We start from the raw sequence: 19,068 nt of genomic DNA, 5'->3' as shown, positions 1-19,068 counted from the left end.
CCACCTATCATTTTCAGATATTCAAGTGTCAATGCAAGTGTGTTTTAAAATAATTTAAATATCTCTGAATATATAAATTATCACCTATCATTCATTGTTTAAACTTCTTAACAGAAAGCTTTTGGAATATAAGAGTAATTTGCTACTATTTTGAAAACAATTTTAAGCTCTGAAAATAATTGACATCCATTTAAAGGGAAAAGCATCTAAAAAGAAAGGCTAAGTACATAATCAGTTTGCAAGCCAACATTAATGAGACTTTAGTGATTCAAATACTGTAGAGCATGAAGGTAAGTGTAAGTGGACTCGTGTGAAAATCAAGGTTATTTGCTTCTTGGGAGAAGCATATGGACAGTGTTCTTGGGGTCAGCATGCAAGGATGAATAGACAAGAAGGCAGAGGCATCAGGCCTAGGAACCCTGAAGTGTTAGAAATCTTGCTCAAGGCAGCTGTTACCAAGACCTCCACAATTTTTGTAATCCTACATGATGCAGAACTGTTCTCAGAGTGTTTGAACTTGCCAAGGAACTCCAGCTTTTCTGTATAGCCATTAACATAGGAAGTCATATGAATAGGCAACATTAATGAAATATTTTATCACCAATATATTTGCACATGGCTTTGGGCTTTTTTGTCTTTGTCCCTAATGCAAAGATTTTGCTACCTGCTGAATTACTCTTCTCAACTTCACTTTGTGAACTTTATCAAACAGAGAGTTATGATAGATTTCTAGTTTGGAAAAAACTGTTACTCTTTTAGATAAATGATGCAGCTATGAATATATTTCCCAATAAAATATTAGTAGGTACAGCTTTTGTAAGCTTGTTACACCTTCCTTTAGGTGTCGAATCTTAATTTTCTTAAAATAAATATTAAAATATTTTCTATAAATAATTAAAAACACATTATTAATGAGAAATAGCAATTTAACTATATAGGAAATATTAAATTTATCAGCAGTGTATATGATTCTTTATAATTTAATGATTATTTTATAGTCATTTTTGATACTCTTTTTCTAAAAAAAGAAAATGGCATATAAGCAATTGGTTATTATTATAGTCCCTAATTCAGAACCAGAACTCTCAGATCTGTTGCCTTTGTTGTATTCCTCTTAGTGCAGTCTTCTCTTTCCCAAGCACCATGGTTTAAAAGATGAAACTTCAAGGGCAGAACATTTTTCTTCTTGCTGTGCCTCCCTCCATCATTTTCATCCTTTGAGAAATTCCGTACCCATTTTCAAAATCTATCTCTAAGGAAGTAATATTTCTTTGTTATGGAACAAATAATATTTGAAAAAAAAGAAAGCCTGTCAAAAGCCATGAACTGTAGATCAATTATCTGTGAAGAAAGAATCTCCCCTCTTTCCATTGCTCCCATTAGTGGGATATGCTTGTGTTACTGATATTCATGTTACTCTCCGTGTGGTCATCTTTTTCTCCAGTATCTTATAATGTGTATGGATCCTATGCTAGGTCCAAAACGGTGGATAAGCTGCTGCACATGAGAACTTGCAACTCTACTGGAAGCACAAAAAGACAAGGTCCTATGTGCATCCTTTGTTGAGAACAACAGAAGTTTAGTCTTCTCTACTAACGGGAATTTTAATATCGATCCTTGAAAAGAGATTTCCTAACCTGGGACTCCCAAGAACCGAAGTCTACCACCTGCAATTAGAAAAACCGGACATGGTCCCATTTCTAACTCATTTCAACAGGCTGACCCTTCATAGAAAGGCTGATGATGAGGCTCTTAGAATTGGGTCTGAATGGTAGGCCAAGACACCAGTGTAGATGAAAAAGTATCTTAGAGTTTTTACTTTTTATGAAGAGACATTGGTACCTTTAGCTCAGAACTTATACAGTAGGCCACCCTTGCAACTCTCAATATGAAGGCAACAGTGGTAGGATTCAGGGACAGGGTTTCAAATTGCTGGTATTTCTTTATTGTTGTCTGTGCTACACTCATCACTTCCCTCCTGTGCTGTCTTTGTGTTTGTGTGTGTGTATGTGGGGGGTTGTGTTTGAAACTAGCCTCTGTATCGCTCTGTTTTTGGATAGTGCCTGGAGCCATTACAAAGGAAGAAACTGAAGAAATCTAAATTGTTAGAATTTGTCCCTGCGTAGTACATATGCTCTGGCAGTTAAAAGATACCCACTATGTGCAAAGTGTCAAGCTAAGGCATAATTGGGGTTCAAAGGAGGGGAATATAATGCCTTGGCCCTTGAGGGGTGTTATCATCTGGGGTGAGGAACAGGCCAATTTACAAGTATTTCTCACAAGGTAGACTATGCTGGATGAGCCAACAGAGGTGAGGTAATGCATTGAGAACATGAACTCTGGCTTCAGACTGTTGTGCAAATTCAGTTTTTACTGCTTAACATAAGTGAGATCTTGGAAAATTATTTAACCTCTTGCAGCCTCAGTTTCCTCATTTGAGAGACTGCAATTATAATAGGACTTCCCCCATAGAGTCAATGAGATGATTCAATAAGACAATTTATGTTAAAATTTCTTTCTCTTAAAAACACAGTACCTACTACACAGCAAGCCTTTATAGCTCAATAAATGTTACCTCTTATTATAAACATGAGAATATGGGGGAAATAAAACACATGTATCATTGAAAGAGTTAAAAAAATTCCATCTCCATAGAGGATTATAATTTAAGGCTGCCTAGAGGTGGCTTTAACTTACACACACTGGTAAGTTATGCAGGTTTTACACGTCTGTTCAGTCTGTTATTCAGTGACAAAATATGTACTTACAACGGCAATTAAAGCAACTTAAAGTACCACTGTAATACATCACAGACTACCTCTGTAAGGAAACACAGTTGCTATAGATAATTTTAGATGGTTATGATTTTATGAATATTTTAAGAAGTAAAAAAGAAACACCAGTAAGGTGTAGTGCTTTTATTTTTAAACACGGGTCTCAGAAATCTAAAACTGTGTTATAGAAGCGCTCTACAAAGCTCTTTTAATAAAAGATGATGTATCTCACTGCATGAAAAGTTTACCTTTGAGTGGGCTGATTACTGAATGAGTGAAATTTTGTAACATAAAAAAACATATTGAGCATTGTTTTCAATGTCATTTAAATAAAAACTTTTGGCTGGTTTTTGTTTTTTTTTTGTTTTTTTTTTTTTTTTGTGCATGAAGAGTGTGACCAGTCTGAAAGCATGGAAAAACAGACAATTTTGAGATGATATTAATAAATATTTGTTTTCTTAAAGTTCACCCAGGGAGAAGTTTAAAAGGGAAGTCGCACAGTTATGTGGACTCTATCGCAAGAAGAATTACTAGTGATGGAAGACAGTATGAGAAGTATCTTTGTTGTAGGTTGTGGTTGAAGCAGAGGAACTCACCTTCCTCAGAAATTAATGGAGGCTTTCAATCTTGCTGGCACTGCTACTTTATCATTCATATGACTAAACAGACAATCAATTTAGTGGCGATGTATGGGAATGAAGGGAAAGAACAAATAAGCTGTGAATGATGAGAACAGAAAAATCAAAACCCCCTCCCTTATTCTTTTTTAATGGCTAATACCAACAGGGACAAGACCAGTAAAAAGAGGTTAATGAATTGCAAAGATCCTTTAGAAAGTGATTGACTGGTATTGAAGCACAGTCAAATCAGTCATAAATATTTACTTTTATTAGCAACAGTGGGTTGCCTGTTATTTTCAATTGATTTTTAAAGCTGGCAAAAAACTACTACTGTGACTATTATCAAATGTTCCCAATTTTGTCAATATTTCCTTGCTCGAAACAATTCCAAAACTCACATTCAGACTCTTAAATCCTTATTTCAAATGTTATTTTTTCAGCACAATTTCCAAATGATTACAAATGACAAGCTAAAGTGAGGGTCCCTACATCATTAAGAATAATTATAATCTTAATTTTGACATTTGTTCAAATGGGTAGAAAGGCTGCAATGGTGGGGTTAATGTTCTTTGATAATCCATATTCCACCAACATTGACTTGCTAACCTGCAGTTGTGTTATGTGTTTTACCAAGTGAAAATGAGCCATAATAGAAATCTCTTCTTTTTAAAATTTCCAGTTAGTGTAGCAGTGACTAGAAGCACTATAAGAGTTAACAGAGCAACATCGTTCCGGTTTTTGAACAGTGTGCAATATTGCCGTTTACGTCATTGAATAAAATACTGCTTTATTTTGGTAAAATTTGATTCGATATAAGGACATTTTTCTGAAACTTGCTGTCTAGACCATAAGAAAGATGGAAATCGCTTTTAACACAGTGTTTGTAACATTAAGATCCAATAATTCAATTCAAAGGAACATAACAAAAGGAATTTCCTACAGATAACAACAAAGAGTTAACATTTCCCAGGGCAGACAAGTTTCCAATTCAATTAGTTTTAATGAACCTTCTGCTCACTGGTTACTGAACTAGAAAGAACAGCAATAAATGCCCAGAGGAAAGAGAGTGAGGATATTAAAGGAGGGTTAGTGTATAGTATATAAATTTCCAAGTTGACTAAAAGAGTAGCCTTGATGTAGTTTTGGGAGCTAAAGCCACAGAATCAGATCTGTCTTCTGAGTTTAGTGTACAGGGGCAGTAAATTTCAGCCAGTTGTTTTATGTGATGAAACAAACACACCAGTCTATACCCTCAGTCTGATAACACAATAGATAATACAGATAATGCCATAATACAGCTCCTTAAAATAGATAAGCATATTCCATAAGAGAAACATTAAATGATTTTTTCTTCTAAAAACAGATTTGTTAGTTGATATATGTATAAATGCATATATATGTATAAATATGTACATATATCTTTCAATGTATTTTTTCTAGAAAATTTAGATAGATTTTTTAGTTTGCATGTAACAGAAATTATATATTTACTCACACAAAGAACAGCATAGACATAAAATTATGAAAGCAAAAAGCTGCCAAACACAAGCAGTTTGCTATTTGAGATCTAGAGAATGAGTTTTACTCTAAGAATTTAATGGATTTCATATTTTTATTTGATTCTGATGGTCACCTTAAACCTGTACTATAGCATGGCAAACTTATATTTCCAGGATCAAGCTGTAAGTCACACTGTGGTTAAACATGACTGTCTTCACAGATATGGTTGTATAAATATACAAATCCACTCCAGTTAAATATTTGATATAAATAATAGAGTCCAGCAAGAGCCTCCACTTATATTATTGTTTCAAGTCAGCATTGTCAGATATCTTTTCTTTCTTGAACATCTAAAATATTTTTCATTTCTATTCACATTCTCATTATGTTGTACTATCTATTTATTTTTAGTTACACCCTCATTCCCACCAATGTTTTGGAAATCATTTTCTGGATACTGAATATAAAAAGTTCTAAATGCACGGTAATAGATAGAACCTATATACTGTATTTCATATTGCATAAGGGTATCTACCTAGCCCTGGAAGTGCCCACTTTTTTCTTCCATGCAAGTGTTAAAAGAGCACAAATGTGTTCTTAAAGTACCTCGCAGCTTGGTATCATCGAGCCAGTTTCATAAGGATCGTACTTGAGAATATGATTGTAAATTTGATCAGCAGCTACAGCATTTCAATGATGCATATTTTTCTTTGCAGATGCATTCCTTTGATTGAATTTAAAGTCAAGTTTGTTCTTTTGGATGGCAGCTTTGTCAGTGAACCCTTGGATTTGGAAAATACAGTACCTGGGTTGGTTTTGAGAGAAAATGGTTTCAACTTTATAATTAGAGTTTTAACCACGACCACAACAAAATCAGGATGGCAGTCAAATGGAACTAAATCAAATGCAAGGTTTTAGTTTAATAGAACAATGTCATCCTTTAATAATCTTTAAAGAAGAGCCACCAAATAATCAATAACAAAATTGAAATAGGTCAACTTTTATCTAAATTCCAAAGAATCTATATACTCTATTGTCCAGTTGAAGGAAAGGCTGCTGTCATACCTTAACAGTTGTTATTAAAATTTTGAAGTTATTCAATGGTCATTTAAAATTTATTCTAAGTAGTGTGATTTTTACATACAGACAAAATATTCACTCTTTGTATAGTTCCTAAGAGATGATTAAACAGGTAGAAATAAAAAATAGGAAATAAAATGAAATATAGAGCATCATTTCTACCACAGATCTTTTTCCTTAAAACTATCTCTGTCCTGGCCACATAGAAAATTGTTATGAATAATCATACAATGCAAAAGTGATCTCTATCTAGTTAAAAAATAGAATATGATAGGGCTAACTTCTTTGAAAATGTAAATATTAATATTACTCAAAACAAGTTATTCCAGAGCTAGAGTTTATAATTCATTTCCATTTTGGACAAATGTTTTACTTTGTCTTAAATCCATTTGAGGTTCTTATTGTGCATAAGTGGTTGGTTGGATTTTTGGGGGTTCTGAAAGGAAAGGGTTGAGGACTATAAAATTCACATTTGTACTTTTGGTAGTGGTATAGGAAATAAACCTTTAGAGAAAGGGGAAATTCTTTGTCAAAAAGCAATTGGAATATAAAGTATGATTGTAAACATATTGGTGGAAAAATCATCTTTCTTATAAGTGGAATTAAGAGCATATTGTTGGATGGTACGACAGAAGCAAACTCCTCCCACAGAACAGTAGAGGCTTATGAACAAGCAGGGGTAGTCATAAAAGGAAACAATATCTTAGTTTAAGGCATTTAATTGCAAAAGGAGAACACAAGTGTGGAATACACTAAAGACCTCTGATTCCCAGTTTTCTTAAATAGCAAAAGAAACTCTAGAACTTTGCCTCTAAGGTATTACAAGAACTTTGTCAAGTTGCACATGAGAAAATAGAGCCCATAGCCATATAGTAAGCAAAAAAATTCTGTTTGAGTATTGACATGACAGTTTTTGAAAGTTCAAGCAGAAAACCAATTATAATGAGCACTGGAAAGCCCGGAGCCCTGCTGTTCAATAAATAAAAAGTACAACAAACTATTTTCCAAAAAGGTTCTAGAGAGTTTCTTCTTGTCCCACTACTTACAATCTGATTACATAAATAGTCTCTATTTGCTGTTGAATTGCCAGGCAGCTGTATTAAAGTACAAATCAAATCAAGTCAGGATTAGAAAGTAAAAGAGCATGGTTTAAAGTAATCTATCCCCCAGGAACTGTGCTCAGATTCATCAAACAGAGCTTAAAGTACAGTATATCTTATACCCTTGTGTTTCCATGCTGCATTGCTGCAAAACCAGTTATTATTTTTGATATCCAGAAAATGTTGCTTGTTGCTTGAAGAAGGCTCACTTGCTTATTTAAAGGTACTATTCATATGTGCCACTTATTTATTACTTCTTTTGGTTAAGATTCATGGGAAGGACATAAGTACTAAAGACTAGCAGACTTTCTATTGATCATATCCTATCTGCCTCAGCTGTGAATTGTCATGAATATTTCTTGTAGATAGAATGACTAATTTATCCCAGATTTTAGGTAATGCACAATATGATGGTATTAAAGAAAAGCTAGAAGTCTTTAGATGCTATTGGCTAATAAAGTATTATGTATACCTGCCCTTATAAATCCTGCTCCATCTAATTATGGCCAGAAAAATACCGATTTAATCATTTCAACTTGTAATTGTTTTTGATGAAAAGCTCTATACGTAGTTGTCAATGTACTCATCTTAGTCATCAATTCATGTATATTTATAAAATTTGTGTTACCTTAAAGTAGAATGAACATAATTAAATATTTATAGTGATATCAATGATCATTTTCTTTTTTATTCTTATAGAACAAACTTATTTAAATCTACAACATAAATTTCTGTTTCATCATATTCCTTGAATCTATATAATAGCTAAATATCTATTCAGAGATGTTAGAGTGGTTTCAGTTATCATATTCTACATTTATCTCCACAGGGCATAATGTAGCCTGTGAAGATAGCTAGATATTGATTTATAGTGATAAATATATATTTTATGTGTAACATGGAGGAGAAAACACGGAAGAGTGTTATTTCTGTGAGCTGAACAGCTTCAAGAAAATGGGTAATGTGTACTTTAACCAGGCAACCCAATGATCATTTTTCTTCTTACATCCCTAAGCTAGGGAAGAAAAAGTGGATGGTTGCCATTAGTTAACATTTCTCTTGTAAGTAACTCCACTTGCAAACTATGCCACATTAAAACAAGCATTCAGATTCATGATTGTGCACCAGAATGTTGAAAACGCTGGCTCCTCCCCATTGCAGTCTGAGGCTTTTTAGCCCAATTTAAAGTTTAGTTCTCTGCACTTTGCTAACCTAATGATTACCACTGACACAGATCACCTATAGTGCAATGTAACCCAGTTGCTTGGGCAGGCATGGGAAGAAACCTACATTCATGCAGGTTGCTTGGTGCTTTCTCTATGTGGGGACAGAGAATCTTATCTGAATTGTTTAAAGAAAAAGTGGGTAGGCTTAGTAACCCTGCCTTCATCACCCTCTTCCAGATTTATCATGAAAAGGTCAGAATTGAAATTTGCTATTTTTAGCCCCTTAAGCATGTATTGTGAGTAAGGACCTTGTGAATTTGCCAGGGAGGTAACTGCTGACCAAGATCCCACACACAAGGTGTTTGTGGGAATGGCAGGGGCTCGTGGAGACATTTATGTGAAGAGTCAGGAAAGAGGTTGCTGCTAGGTAACTGGCTACCAAATTGGTCTGGTTCCGTGTTTGAAACAAACAATTTTTAAAAACCTTTTAATGAAATATTGATTTTATCAAGCACATCAAACTAAAGGCAAATGTACCATGGTGTCATGATTAAAAAATAACAATATATTACGTTAAACTAAGATAAATGAGTTAAGTGCTCAGTTTGCGGTGCAAATTGAAACCATATATCACAGCCTTTCACTATATTACATTACTGCTAGAGTACAGAATATGGAAGTTGATTGAATGGTAATATCAAATTAGTGGGGAGCTTTACCCTGCTTCAGTTGATGGTGCAATTTGGATCAAAAAAGGGATTATTTTCATAACAAAAGTTGCTTAAAAATATCTTTTAAGTGAATGTGACTGATAACCAAGAAGCCTATGGCACCCTGAAATTGCCCTTCCCAGATCTCGCATGAAGCAATGAAGGGATCTGTATTAATTTTAAACCTCCCTTTGATTGGGTGAACCTGTCTCCGTTATGTATGACATTGTTGCCACAGGTCATTGCCTGGTGCGGTGTACCATGAAACAAACAAATAGAAAAAGGCACCTTCTGGCACTTGAAGTCTCACTGCCATCTGACTACTACCCTTGTGGTTCAGAATGATGAAAAGCAGAAGCTTGGAGAAATCTTCCTATGGTTAGATTGGGAAAAATGAGCATGATGATCACATGTACTGGGAAGGGCAGGAGAGACAGCCGAAGTCATCTCAGAACTCGAGAGAAAAGGAGAAGACAAGAGGTCACAATTATATTCTAGTATCACACTCCCTTTCACAGAGATCTGATATATTCAGTTTGTTCTTGTATGGTGCTTAGGGAAGTTCTAATTAAGGGAAGAAAGAATTTTGACACATGTGAAGCAGAGATCAATATTTAGCACTATAATCAGCAATTCCTGATGGTTTGACAATGTCACTATACACATTGTAACTATCCATTATTCTCTCAGAGAGAAGAGCCAGGCAGAGGCTAACAGGCTTACAGCAAGCTATCATGAATCATATAAAGCAGTGTCTCATTCGCTTCTATTTGTCTTACTTTTCATCTTCATTCATCCTTATAAAGAAGCCTGTACTGCCACCAGCCCTGAAAGCCATCCTACCTCTGAACTGCAACAACAAAAAAGCAAAAACTGTTTCTAAAAATGTCTACCATATAAAGTACAATAGCTACTTTTCAGATAAGTGAAAAAAAAAAAAAAAAGTGGTGGCTGTTTACTCTCTGAAAATACACATTGTAGGCTCCCTTCACATTTAACCCAAAGGGACTCTATTAGCTAGTAGAAAAATATTAAAATACGTTGGAGGGAGGTTATGTTTATAGTAAGTTACAGGTTTAGAATATATTGATCACGTTTTCCACCCAGACTAAACAGTGTCTGCTGTATAACAAAGAAAATCCCACCGTCTCAGAGCTGAACCAAACTCTGCATCTAATTTTATTTTTGGCCATAAAGATAGAATATGATATCACAATAGCTAGTTGCCTTAACTTTAGGGGGCAAGTAGGTGATAGAGTTCTACATTCAAGTTTTCACCTTACAAGAGATTTATCAAGTTGTAAATCTTTCTTTATGTTCATGAGATATAAAAAGTTTACGAGTGTCAGGCATCTCCCCCGACTCAGATTTTGGCTAAGAAGTATGCTAGTTATGTAGTCCACTAGATATAATTTTGTTTCTATTTTTAAAGTTACATATGTGGTTTTAATATCATAATAATCAGTGATCATTTTAGTAATTCAAAATACAAATTCATTTGAATTTAAGTAAAATGCATTCTATTGCTCCTTTTAGCAAATTATAAAGTGCTATTCTCTGTTCTTTTGAAAATGTTAAAAATTACGCCAGGTCTAGTGAATTATAAAAACCTTAATTGTCAGATAAGTAATTTGAAGATTCATTTTATTTATTTTTGCACATTAGATTTTGATTGGAGAGCATGTACTTGGATAACTTAAAGAAATAAACACCCTGTAAAACGTGATGGAATAATTTGACTCCAATTTACATAAAGAACATAATTTCCAACATTTCTCATAACATTTGTGGGCATGCAGCATGCATTGTATGACTGTAGGTGGAAGTGAAAGACCTGGTGTCTTGCATTTCAAACTGTCAGCTGATCCTCACTGCTCTATTCCTGTTTAAGTGAGATGCTGACACAGGCTCACACACTGACTATCCCAAGTAGCACTAATTAAGGGCTGTCCAACTGTGCTTTCTGTTGAGCAGTTTGCTCCAGTGGGTGACAGGAAACAGCCTGAGCTCTGTCTGCAGAATGACATAACAAAGAAGGTTTTTTTTTAAAAAAAGAACACAGATCTAGTGGGCTGGATAAAAAGCTCTAAGAAAGATCTAACTTGCCTATTTGTTGCTATGAATATATAATTTTAGATTAAGAAAACTTGCTAAGTCACTGTTTATTGTAAGTTTATTAGTATACTTCTCGTTAGAATTAGTAATAATTATATGAGAAGAATGTGCATTAATAGGGATCAACCATTCTTATTCAAAAGGTTATCAATAAATCTCTTTTAAAAATGGTGGTCAAGTGTTGTCATTATGGTATAATAGCATTATTTTTAACTTGTAGAATTTAGTTTAAAAAGCAAAGACTTGAAGGGTATATAGTTCCCTTGGGTAGGGCTGTGAAGGTCAATTTATTAGTGACCAGGTTGATTAAGAAAGTGTTACCAAAAAAAAAAAAAAAAAAAGGAAAAACCAAAGCTGAAACAAAAATTCCTACAATTAGGAAGTAATGAGAGCAATATTAATTGTAACTTCCTTCTGTGCTTCTGTGAATTTATTTTTCTCAAAACTCTAGCAAATTTGAAGCTGAGATTTAGTTTTTTTTCTCCACTCCTTCTAAAAATAACCCCACATAGGGTCTTGAGAAAAATGTATATGAAAGAGCCAAGTACTTCCCATGGTATGATAACATTACTTGGAAGTAGAGTAGATCAGCGTTGATATATGGTTAAAACTAACAGAGAAAAACAGCAAAGTGTGTTCTCGATGTGTTACTGTGTATTTTAATGAGGGCATCATCACCATCTTCATCATCTACCAGAAGACATGAGACTTAGAAACAAAACTGAATGCAGAGTGAATTTCTTGACAGCACTAAGCGATAACGCCTCCTGGCTGCTGCGGTGTGCTTGAGAAATTGGCTGGCCCACTACTGTCCTTTTACAATGGTTTCATTTAATTGTAAACCAAAGATCAAAGGTCTGTAACTCTTTAACCAAATTCCAATGTCTGCCAAATTCAATAGCTGTCATTCTTATAGAAAAAGGCAGTGTAATATGTGTGTTCTGATCTAATTTTATAGAAAAAGACACAATTTACATACTGTTTATTTAGTTAAGTCCCTAAAATCAATACCTTTGTCTGTACCTCTTTTGTTTAAAATACATCATGACATGGCAAACGGCTATATAAATGAATTTTTCTAAACCACACGCATTGTTAATGTCTTTCTATTGCACATTCAAAAAAGAATAGTTGAAATCATAGCATTTTATAGATCAACTTAAATGTATTTTAATATTAGATTACTAAAGAATGTTAAGTTTTACATTTCTTAAATTATAAATTTTGTTTGAAAAGGTCAGTCATTTTCCTGAGCCACATTTACCAACAGAAAGACATTATTTCAACCATTGAAATAAAAGGAAAAGTGATTATGTTCAATTTTAAGAGAAAATAATTCTTAAAAATGTGTCTCCGTAACAAATAAGCAAACAAAAAATGATGAGCTCGTGAAAAAGTTTCTGGATGGAATAGCAGTATTCTCAAGAGAGAAAACCCCACTTTGCGTTAGTAAGAAAACAATTCATTCCAATAACTGTAGAATAATCTGCAATTCATTACAACTGAGGAAGAAAACCATGGTTCTGCTTTTGCTGTTAAGAGTCACAGACATTTCTTTATTGAGTTTCCTATGGTCATGGTAATATTTGTTGGAAATGTAAAGCAAATCACCACCTTTAGAACAATTTTTTCCAACTCTAAGAATAGCTATTTATGTGTTAATTTTGCATTTTTAATGACATGTGGCTTTTATATTTCCATTAGCTCTTTAGAATAATTTTCTTCCTTCATCTCTGGTATGTAACCATAATTAGTTAGAAATATTAAGCAAGATGGATCTAAGTGACACATATACTTTTGAACACGTGGCAGTAAATATTTAGACATACCTATGGGAAGACCTCCAGTCACTCCTTCAGTATTAATAAAATTCGTTAATTTTATGCTTAAAAAGCCTAAAGTTTAACGTTGTTTCCATATCGATAAATCAGTTCTAAATGGCTAATGTAATTATAGACGTTCTCTTTTTACATGAAATATTGAACATTTAGTTTTCTGCTAACTTATGTATTTACTTATTAAGAGTTGGAGGCTCACTCTGTCCCAGGCTGGAGCACAGTGGTGTGTTCATAACTTACTACACCCTCAGACTCCTGGGCTCAAGCACTCCTTCCACCTCAGCCTTCTGAGTAGCTGCAATTATAGGCATAGGCATAAGCTATCGTGCCTGGCCAACTTAGTTTTTCTAGAAAGAATTTTTCCAAGCTGTAATGAGACTACCTCTTTTAACATATGACACCTAAACTATGTATCTCTAACATAAGGATAATTACTCAACCTAAATAATCTAGTGCTTTTTTCATGTGATGCAATGGTCTTGAAGAGTTTTAATAAAGGCACCTTGGGTGGCAGTGGGGGCCCAAATCAGAGGTACGAATGTTTTTATTTATACCTTGGACTTTTAATTTGTATTATTTTTCCCTTAACCTTGATAAAATTGCTCTTCCACTTTTCTGTTCATCAGCACAGACTGTACACTCTCACTACATTCTAGTCTTTCTTCTTGGTGCCTTAAGTCCTAGTATTTAAGTTCATACACTGGCTCTAAGGCATTCCATGGGTTAGTCTGGACATCAGAAAACCCTCTGTCCTCCAATAAAGAAAATACCTTAGGAATTCCTGTGCTTCAAGCAAGAAAATTTGCTGGGGGAACTTAATAACATAAGTCATTTCTCTTAATTACAGGTATTTCTAAATATCCTGTCATTGCCACAACTCATCCATGAATAACTACTTATCCATTCATCTTCCTACTCATCCATCCATCTAATGTATATCGAATATCTTCTATATGCTAGGCATCATGACAGAAGTTGCAGAAACAAAGATGAATGTATCAAAGTCTCTGCTCTCAAGAAAGTCTTGCTATAGGGAAGGAAATAGTCACATTAATAAAAACAACAAACAACAAAAAACCCAACCACACAATTTGACTAGAGCTATGTTTCCGTGTATTTTTAAAAACAGACTTTATTTTTTAGAGCAGTTTTAGATAGATAGCAAAATTTAGCCGAAGGTATAGAGATTTCCCATATACTCACTATTCCTATACATGCATAGCATCTCCCATTATCATATCCCCCACTAGAGTGGTACATCTGTTACACCTGATAAACCTATGTTGATACATCATTATCATCCAGAATGCACAGTTTACATTAGGGTTCACTGTGGATGTAGTACATTCTGTGGGTTTGGATAGATTTATAATGACATATTCATGATTGCAATATCATACAAAGTAGTTTTACAGACCTAAAAAGCACATGTATTTTAAAAATAGTTTATATTTTAAAATAGTCTGCAAACCTGGCACGTATACCTTATTTCCTGAATCTGAAAGATTTAATGATGCTAATGTAGGGAAAAGGGTGCTGGTTGTCCATTCAGGCTTTCTAGCTATTTCAGAAGGTGAATGTCTCATGTTATCTTAGTAGAAATTGTTGCTTTTGAAGGACTCAACAAGTTGCCATTTTCCCCAGTCTCATATAGGAAAAGTACCATAATACTGAAGAGCTATGACGTTTATTATTTATTTTCACTATACAATTAAGCTTTAAATACATGGACAATTGATAAAACTTTATGTCACTCAATGATGGTGTGCTAGGAGTCATTCAATTGTCTCTGGGTTTTGATTGTAATCCATTTTACATACACATGTTTTGTTTGAAATATTCTTCTAGGAAATCTGTCAGGGCACAAAATTTTAAGCGGGGTAATTCTTGCCCTCTGGATTCTCATAATCTAGGGTGATAAATAAAAGGGTTTCTGAAGTAGGAAAAACTATGAAAATGAAGATTGTGTCTTTTTTTATAGTATCAATAAAATCACAGAGTACTGCATACATTTCTTGATGACTCATCCATATTGAGCTCTACTTTTTAGACCTTGGAACATGAACATTTGCATGAACATTGCTCCTTCAATGTCACACAATAAATGAACCCACTGATTCCTGTGTTCAATGCAGTGTTTCATTCACTACACCATATAATCTTTTTTGGTGTGTGTGATCCAGTGTCCTTCTCCTTCAATTACTCCTCCTCCTCTTTCTCTTTCCTATGGATCTATGTTCCTTTTATTAGACATGTTTGCTCAGTTCCTTGAAATTTTTCAAGGCTTTATTGAATTAGCTCTTACTGCTTGCTCTGGGGCCAATCTGTCCGATGATTTTAAAGCAGTTCTTTTCATTCCCAGTAGACAATAAGAATAAAAGAACTAATATCACAAGGTATTTTTCTTTGAAAATTAATTCTTTTTTTGTTTTGTATGATATAGACTATTTTGTCTATTATTTTAATATAATGCTATCATTATTTGGAGCTTCACTTAATACTTGAAGGGGGCAATAGCACATTAGAAAATTAGGTTTTCTAATCTAACCAGGCAGAATTTTTTCCCGTCATCATTGGAAATTTGAAAAAGAGGAAAATGTTACATAAGAAGACTTTTCGATAGTGGTGGAAGAAGGGGAAGTGGGGGCCTGATGGTGCCCACTTATTTGATCCGTTTGACAGATTATTTCAACTCCAACCTCTTGACACTATGCTAATTATAAGTTCATATTCAAGTTGAGAAAATGTTTTAATCTATATCTAAGATGCTTAGATAATAATAATTACACATTGCATTATCTTTAAAAAAAGTGAAAGGAAGGAAGAAAGAAATAAAGTAAAAAAAGAAAAGAAAGGGCAGGCCAGCTATCTAGCTGGACCTTTCACAGGCATTATTTCTATTCAAGGCAGAGATCAATTCAGTGTTCAGTTAAAGAAAGACCCAGGTAATTTGAATATTTCGTTCAAGATTACACATGCAGTAAGTGTTGAACTGAGATAGAAACCCAGGTTATTATGACTTTAGTCTGTGTCCTCTTTCCTTAATGGTAGGATTCATAAGAAAATTATTTGAAAGGTCTGATAACTGTAGATGTGCAAAATACTCAATCTAAACAATAGGGAGGGTCAGAGACTGTGGTAAATTGCAGAATTCTGAATAGACATTTGGTTTCAGAAATATTTAACATCCTGTGCTGACTAACAAGACATTTTAAACAACAACAGTAATAGCCGCAGCAGCAGCAAGAACTATTTTCCACATTTTAGGCATCTCCTGCTTTATGCCTGACTATCCCTTTAAATCACTGTCCCTGCTTTCTGGATCTTTATTTCAGGGACTCATAACTGGAGGAAATACTCATTGCATTTCAATAATATTTTCTTTTGCTTGCTGCATAATTTACTATGTGTAAGTACAGTCAGAAAAAAAAAAGGGAGATGACTTGAGTCATGTGGGAATTCACAGGTATAGGTGGATGGACAAATGGCAGATGTGGTGAGTTGGGGAGAAAAGGATAATTTCTTCTTCTCTCTATATTTTATTCTTCATAAAATCTGTTATACTTTTGAATTTCGCATAGATGTAACTTCCTTCTGGAAGTATTTCCTGATCCTGCTATGTTGGTGTACTTCCTTAGCACCTATTACTTACTCTTTCATAGAATGTCATACTCTGGATTTAATGGTCCATCTATTTGCCTTTCTTTCCCTCTTACTATCAGTCTGTGTTGGTAGGAATCACATTTATCTTTTGCATTATTATAGTAATTGTGTATTGAAACTCACACAATACTCATATTGTGTATTGCAACTCACACAAAATTGGTGCTCAATAAATATTTGTTGAATGAATAAGTAAACATTAACTGTTACACTTTGATCTTCATGCACATTTAATTATATTACTTTGGAAAATATTTAGCTCCTCCATGACTCCTAATTAAAGAAATGAGAAACTTACAAAGCTTTTGGAATAGAAATATTTTATATTCATTCTAATTAAGCCACTGGCTTTTTAGATTGTGGATGTTATTAGTCAAGGTTTGGTCAGGAAAACAGAAAGTACTTTAGGTGTTTCAAACAAGAAGGGTTTAAATTCAGAAGCTTAAAATCAGCTGGAAGAGCTGGAGGTGTGTTAAAAGTTATGGAAAGCTGTGTCTAGGTTTCAGGAAATTAGAAATTTTCAAAAATTGCAGATACCCACTGCCAATGCATTCAGTTACCTTCATCATGAAATGGGCTGAGTCATGGGAGAAATCGTGGAAGCTACTGCGAAGTTCCTTGTGCCTGCACTTTACTGCTATAATAATAATGGCTTGGATTATCTTCCATCTTCCAAATTTCATGTGAAAGCTCCTCACATAGAGGGGTAGATTAGTTTTCTGTGGCTGCTCTAACAAACTAATACAAACGAGGTGGAGTCAAACAATATACATTATTCCCTCACAGTTCTGGAGGCCAGAAGTTTGAAATGGGTTTCATTGGGCTAAAATCAAGGTGTTGGTAGGGCCATGCCTTCTTCAGAGATTCCAGAGGCAAATCCATTTCCTTACCTTTTCCAGTTTCTGGAAAATATCCTCATTCCTTGTTCACAGGTTTGCACCATATCACCGTCTTCCTTTTCCTGTTCCCATCATCACACTGCCTTCTCCTTCTATCTCAAATCTCCTGCTGACTCCGTTTCATAAGGACCTTTATGATTATGTCTAGGGTCAACCTGGATAATCCAGAATAATCTTGGCATCTCAATATTCTTAATTTAATAACATCTGGAAAGCCTCTATTGGCATATAAGGTAACATTCACTGGTTTCAGGGGTTAGGAGCTGGATATCTTGGAGGGGGAAGTGATGAATATTATTTAGCCTACCACAAGGGGAGATCATCTAATTTCAAACCCTACTGACAAAGATTCTGAATCTTGAAGTCTTCTTGGATTTTGGCTTAGCAATAGTAGAGGACATACGAGGGAGTGAAAATGAATGCTGGTGATAAAAATTAATATCCAACGCAGAATTCAGTAAGAGTAAGTTGTCAATAAAGTTAATGGGTTTTGATCTTTGGTCACTAATAGAAGATATGTGTCCTGAACAAAGGGGTCCATACTGTTTGAGTCTCTATTGGTTGCATCACATAAAGATCAGTGGATTTAACTCTTGTTTTTGTTGTTGTTGTTGTTGTTGTTTTGAGACAGAATGTTGTTCTGTTGTTCAGGCTGGAGTGCAGTGGCATGATCTTTGCTCACTGCAACCTCTGCCTCCCAAGCTCAAGTGATCCTCACACTTCAGCCTCCCGAGCAACAGAAACTGCAGGTGGGTACCACCATGCCTGGCTAATTTTTGTACTTTTTGTAGAAATGGGGTTTCCCTATGTCACCCAGGCTGTTCTCCAACTCCTGGGCTCAAGCAATCTGCCCAACTTGGCCTCCCAAAATGCTGGCGAGACAGCCAGGTGGGAGAAGGTCCCTGGAGAAACTCCAAGCAGCCTTCCCTCTGAGGTGGAGCCTCGGGAAGTTCACAACGTTGGCAGCAGGGAGGAGGCTGGCCTTTCCTCTTCCTGTGTGGAAACTGGGATTCGAACTGCTCGGCAGGAAGCGCTCAAGCGGAGTGACTCTGTCCGTGCGAGAGGCCCTGTTTCCCCCTTTTCTTCCTTTACACCCAATAAAACCCTGCCTCACTCTCCATTCAAACTATCTGCCAGCCTAAATTTTCGTGGCCATGGAACCTACAAGGACCCTGTCTTTAGCTGAACTAAAGAAAAGTCCTCCAACATTGAGATTACAGGCATGAGCCACTGCATCTGGCCGGTTTAATTTTTTAAAAAGATTTTCTCCTGTGTGTTTGTAAGGTAGGATGGAAGTAACCAGTTTTTAACTGAAATTTAAGAAGGACTTTGTAACCAACAGAGTTGTTTTATAATGGAATATGCTGCCTTATGGAATATGCTGCCTTGTGAAATAATAACAAAGACACTGATGATGTTTCTAAGGCAGGATGGAAGTAACTACTTTTTAGCTTAAACTTAAGAAGGACTTTCTAACCAACAGAGTTGTTATATGCTACCTTGTGAAATAATGACAAAGATATCGATGTGCACAAAATTAGAGGGCACAATTACTGTCCATGGAATCCTTAAAGTTCTAGGCATGCCACTTTCACTTAATAAT

At 34.9% G+C, this 19,068-nt stretch overlaps 1 pseudogene; it reads left to right on the top strand.

Moving 5' to 3' along the window:
* The first annotated feature begins 284 nt into the window (after positions 1 to 284).
* Positions 285 to 19,068, top strand: part of LOC106992587 (heme-binding protein 2 pseudogene) — a 130,655-nt pseudogene continuing 111,871 nt past the window's right edge.

Source organism: Macaca mulatta, chromosome 12 (assembly GCF_049350105.2).
Source record: "Macaca mulatta isolate MMU2019108-1 chromosome 12, T2T-MMU8v2.0, whole genome shotgun sequence".
Classification (NCBI taxonomy): Eukaryota; Metazoa; Chordata; class Mammalia; order Primates; family Cercopithecidae; genus Macaca; species Macaca mulatta.
This window is presented reverse-complemented; position numbering and strand designations above follow the sequence as displayed.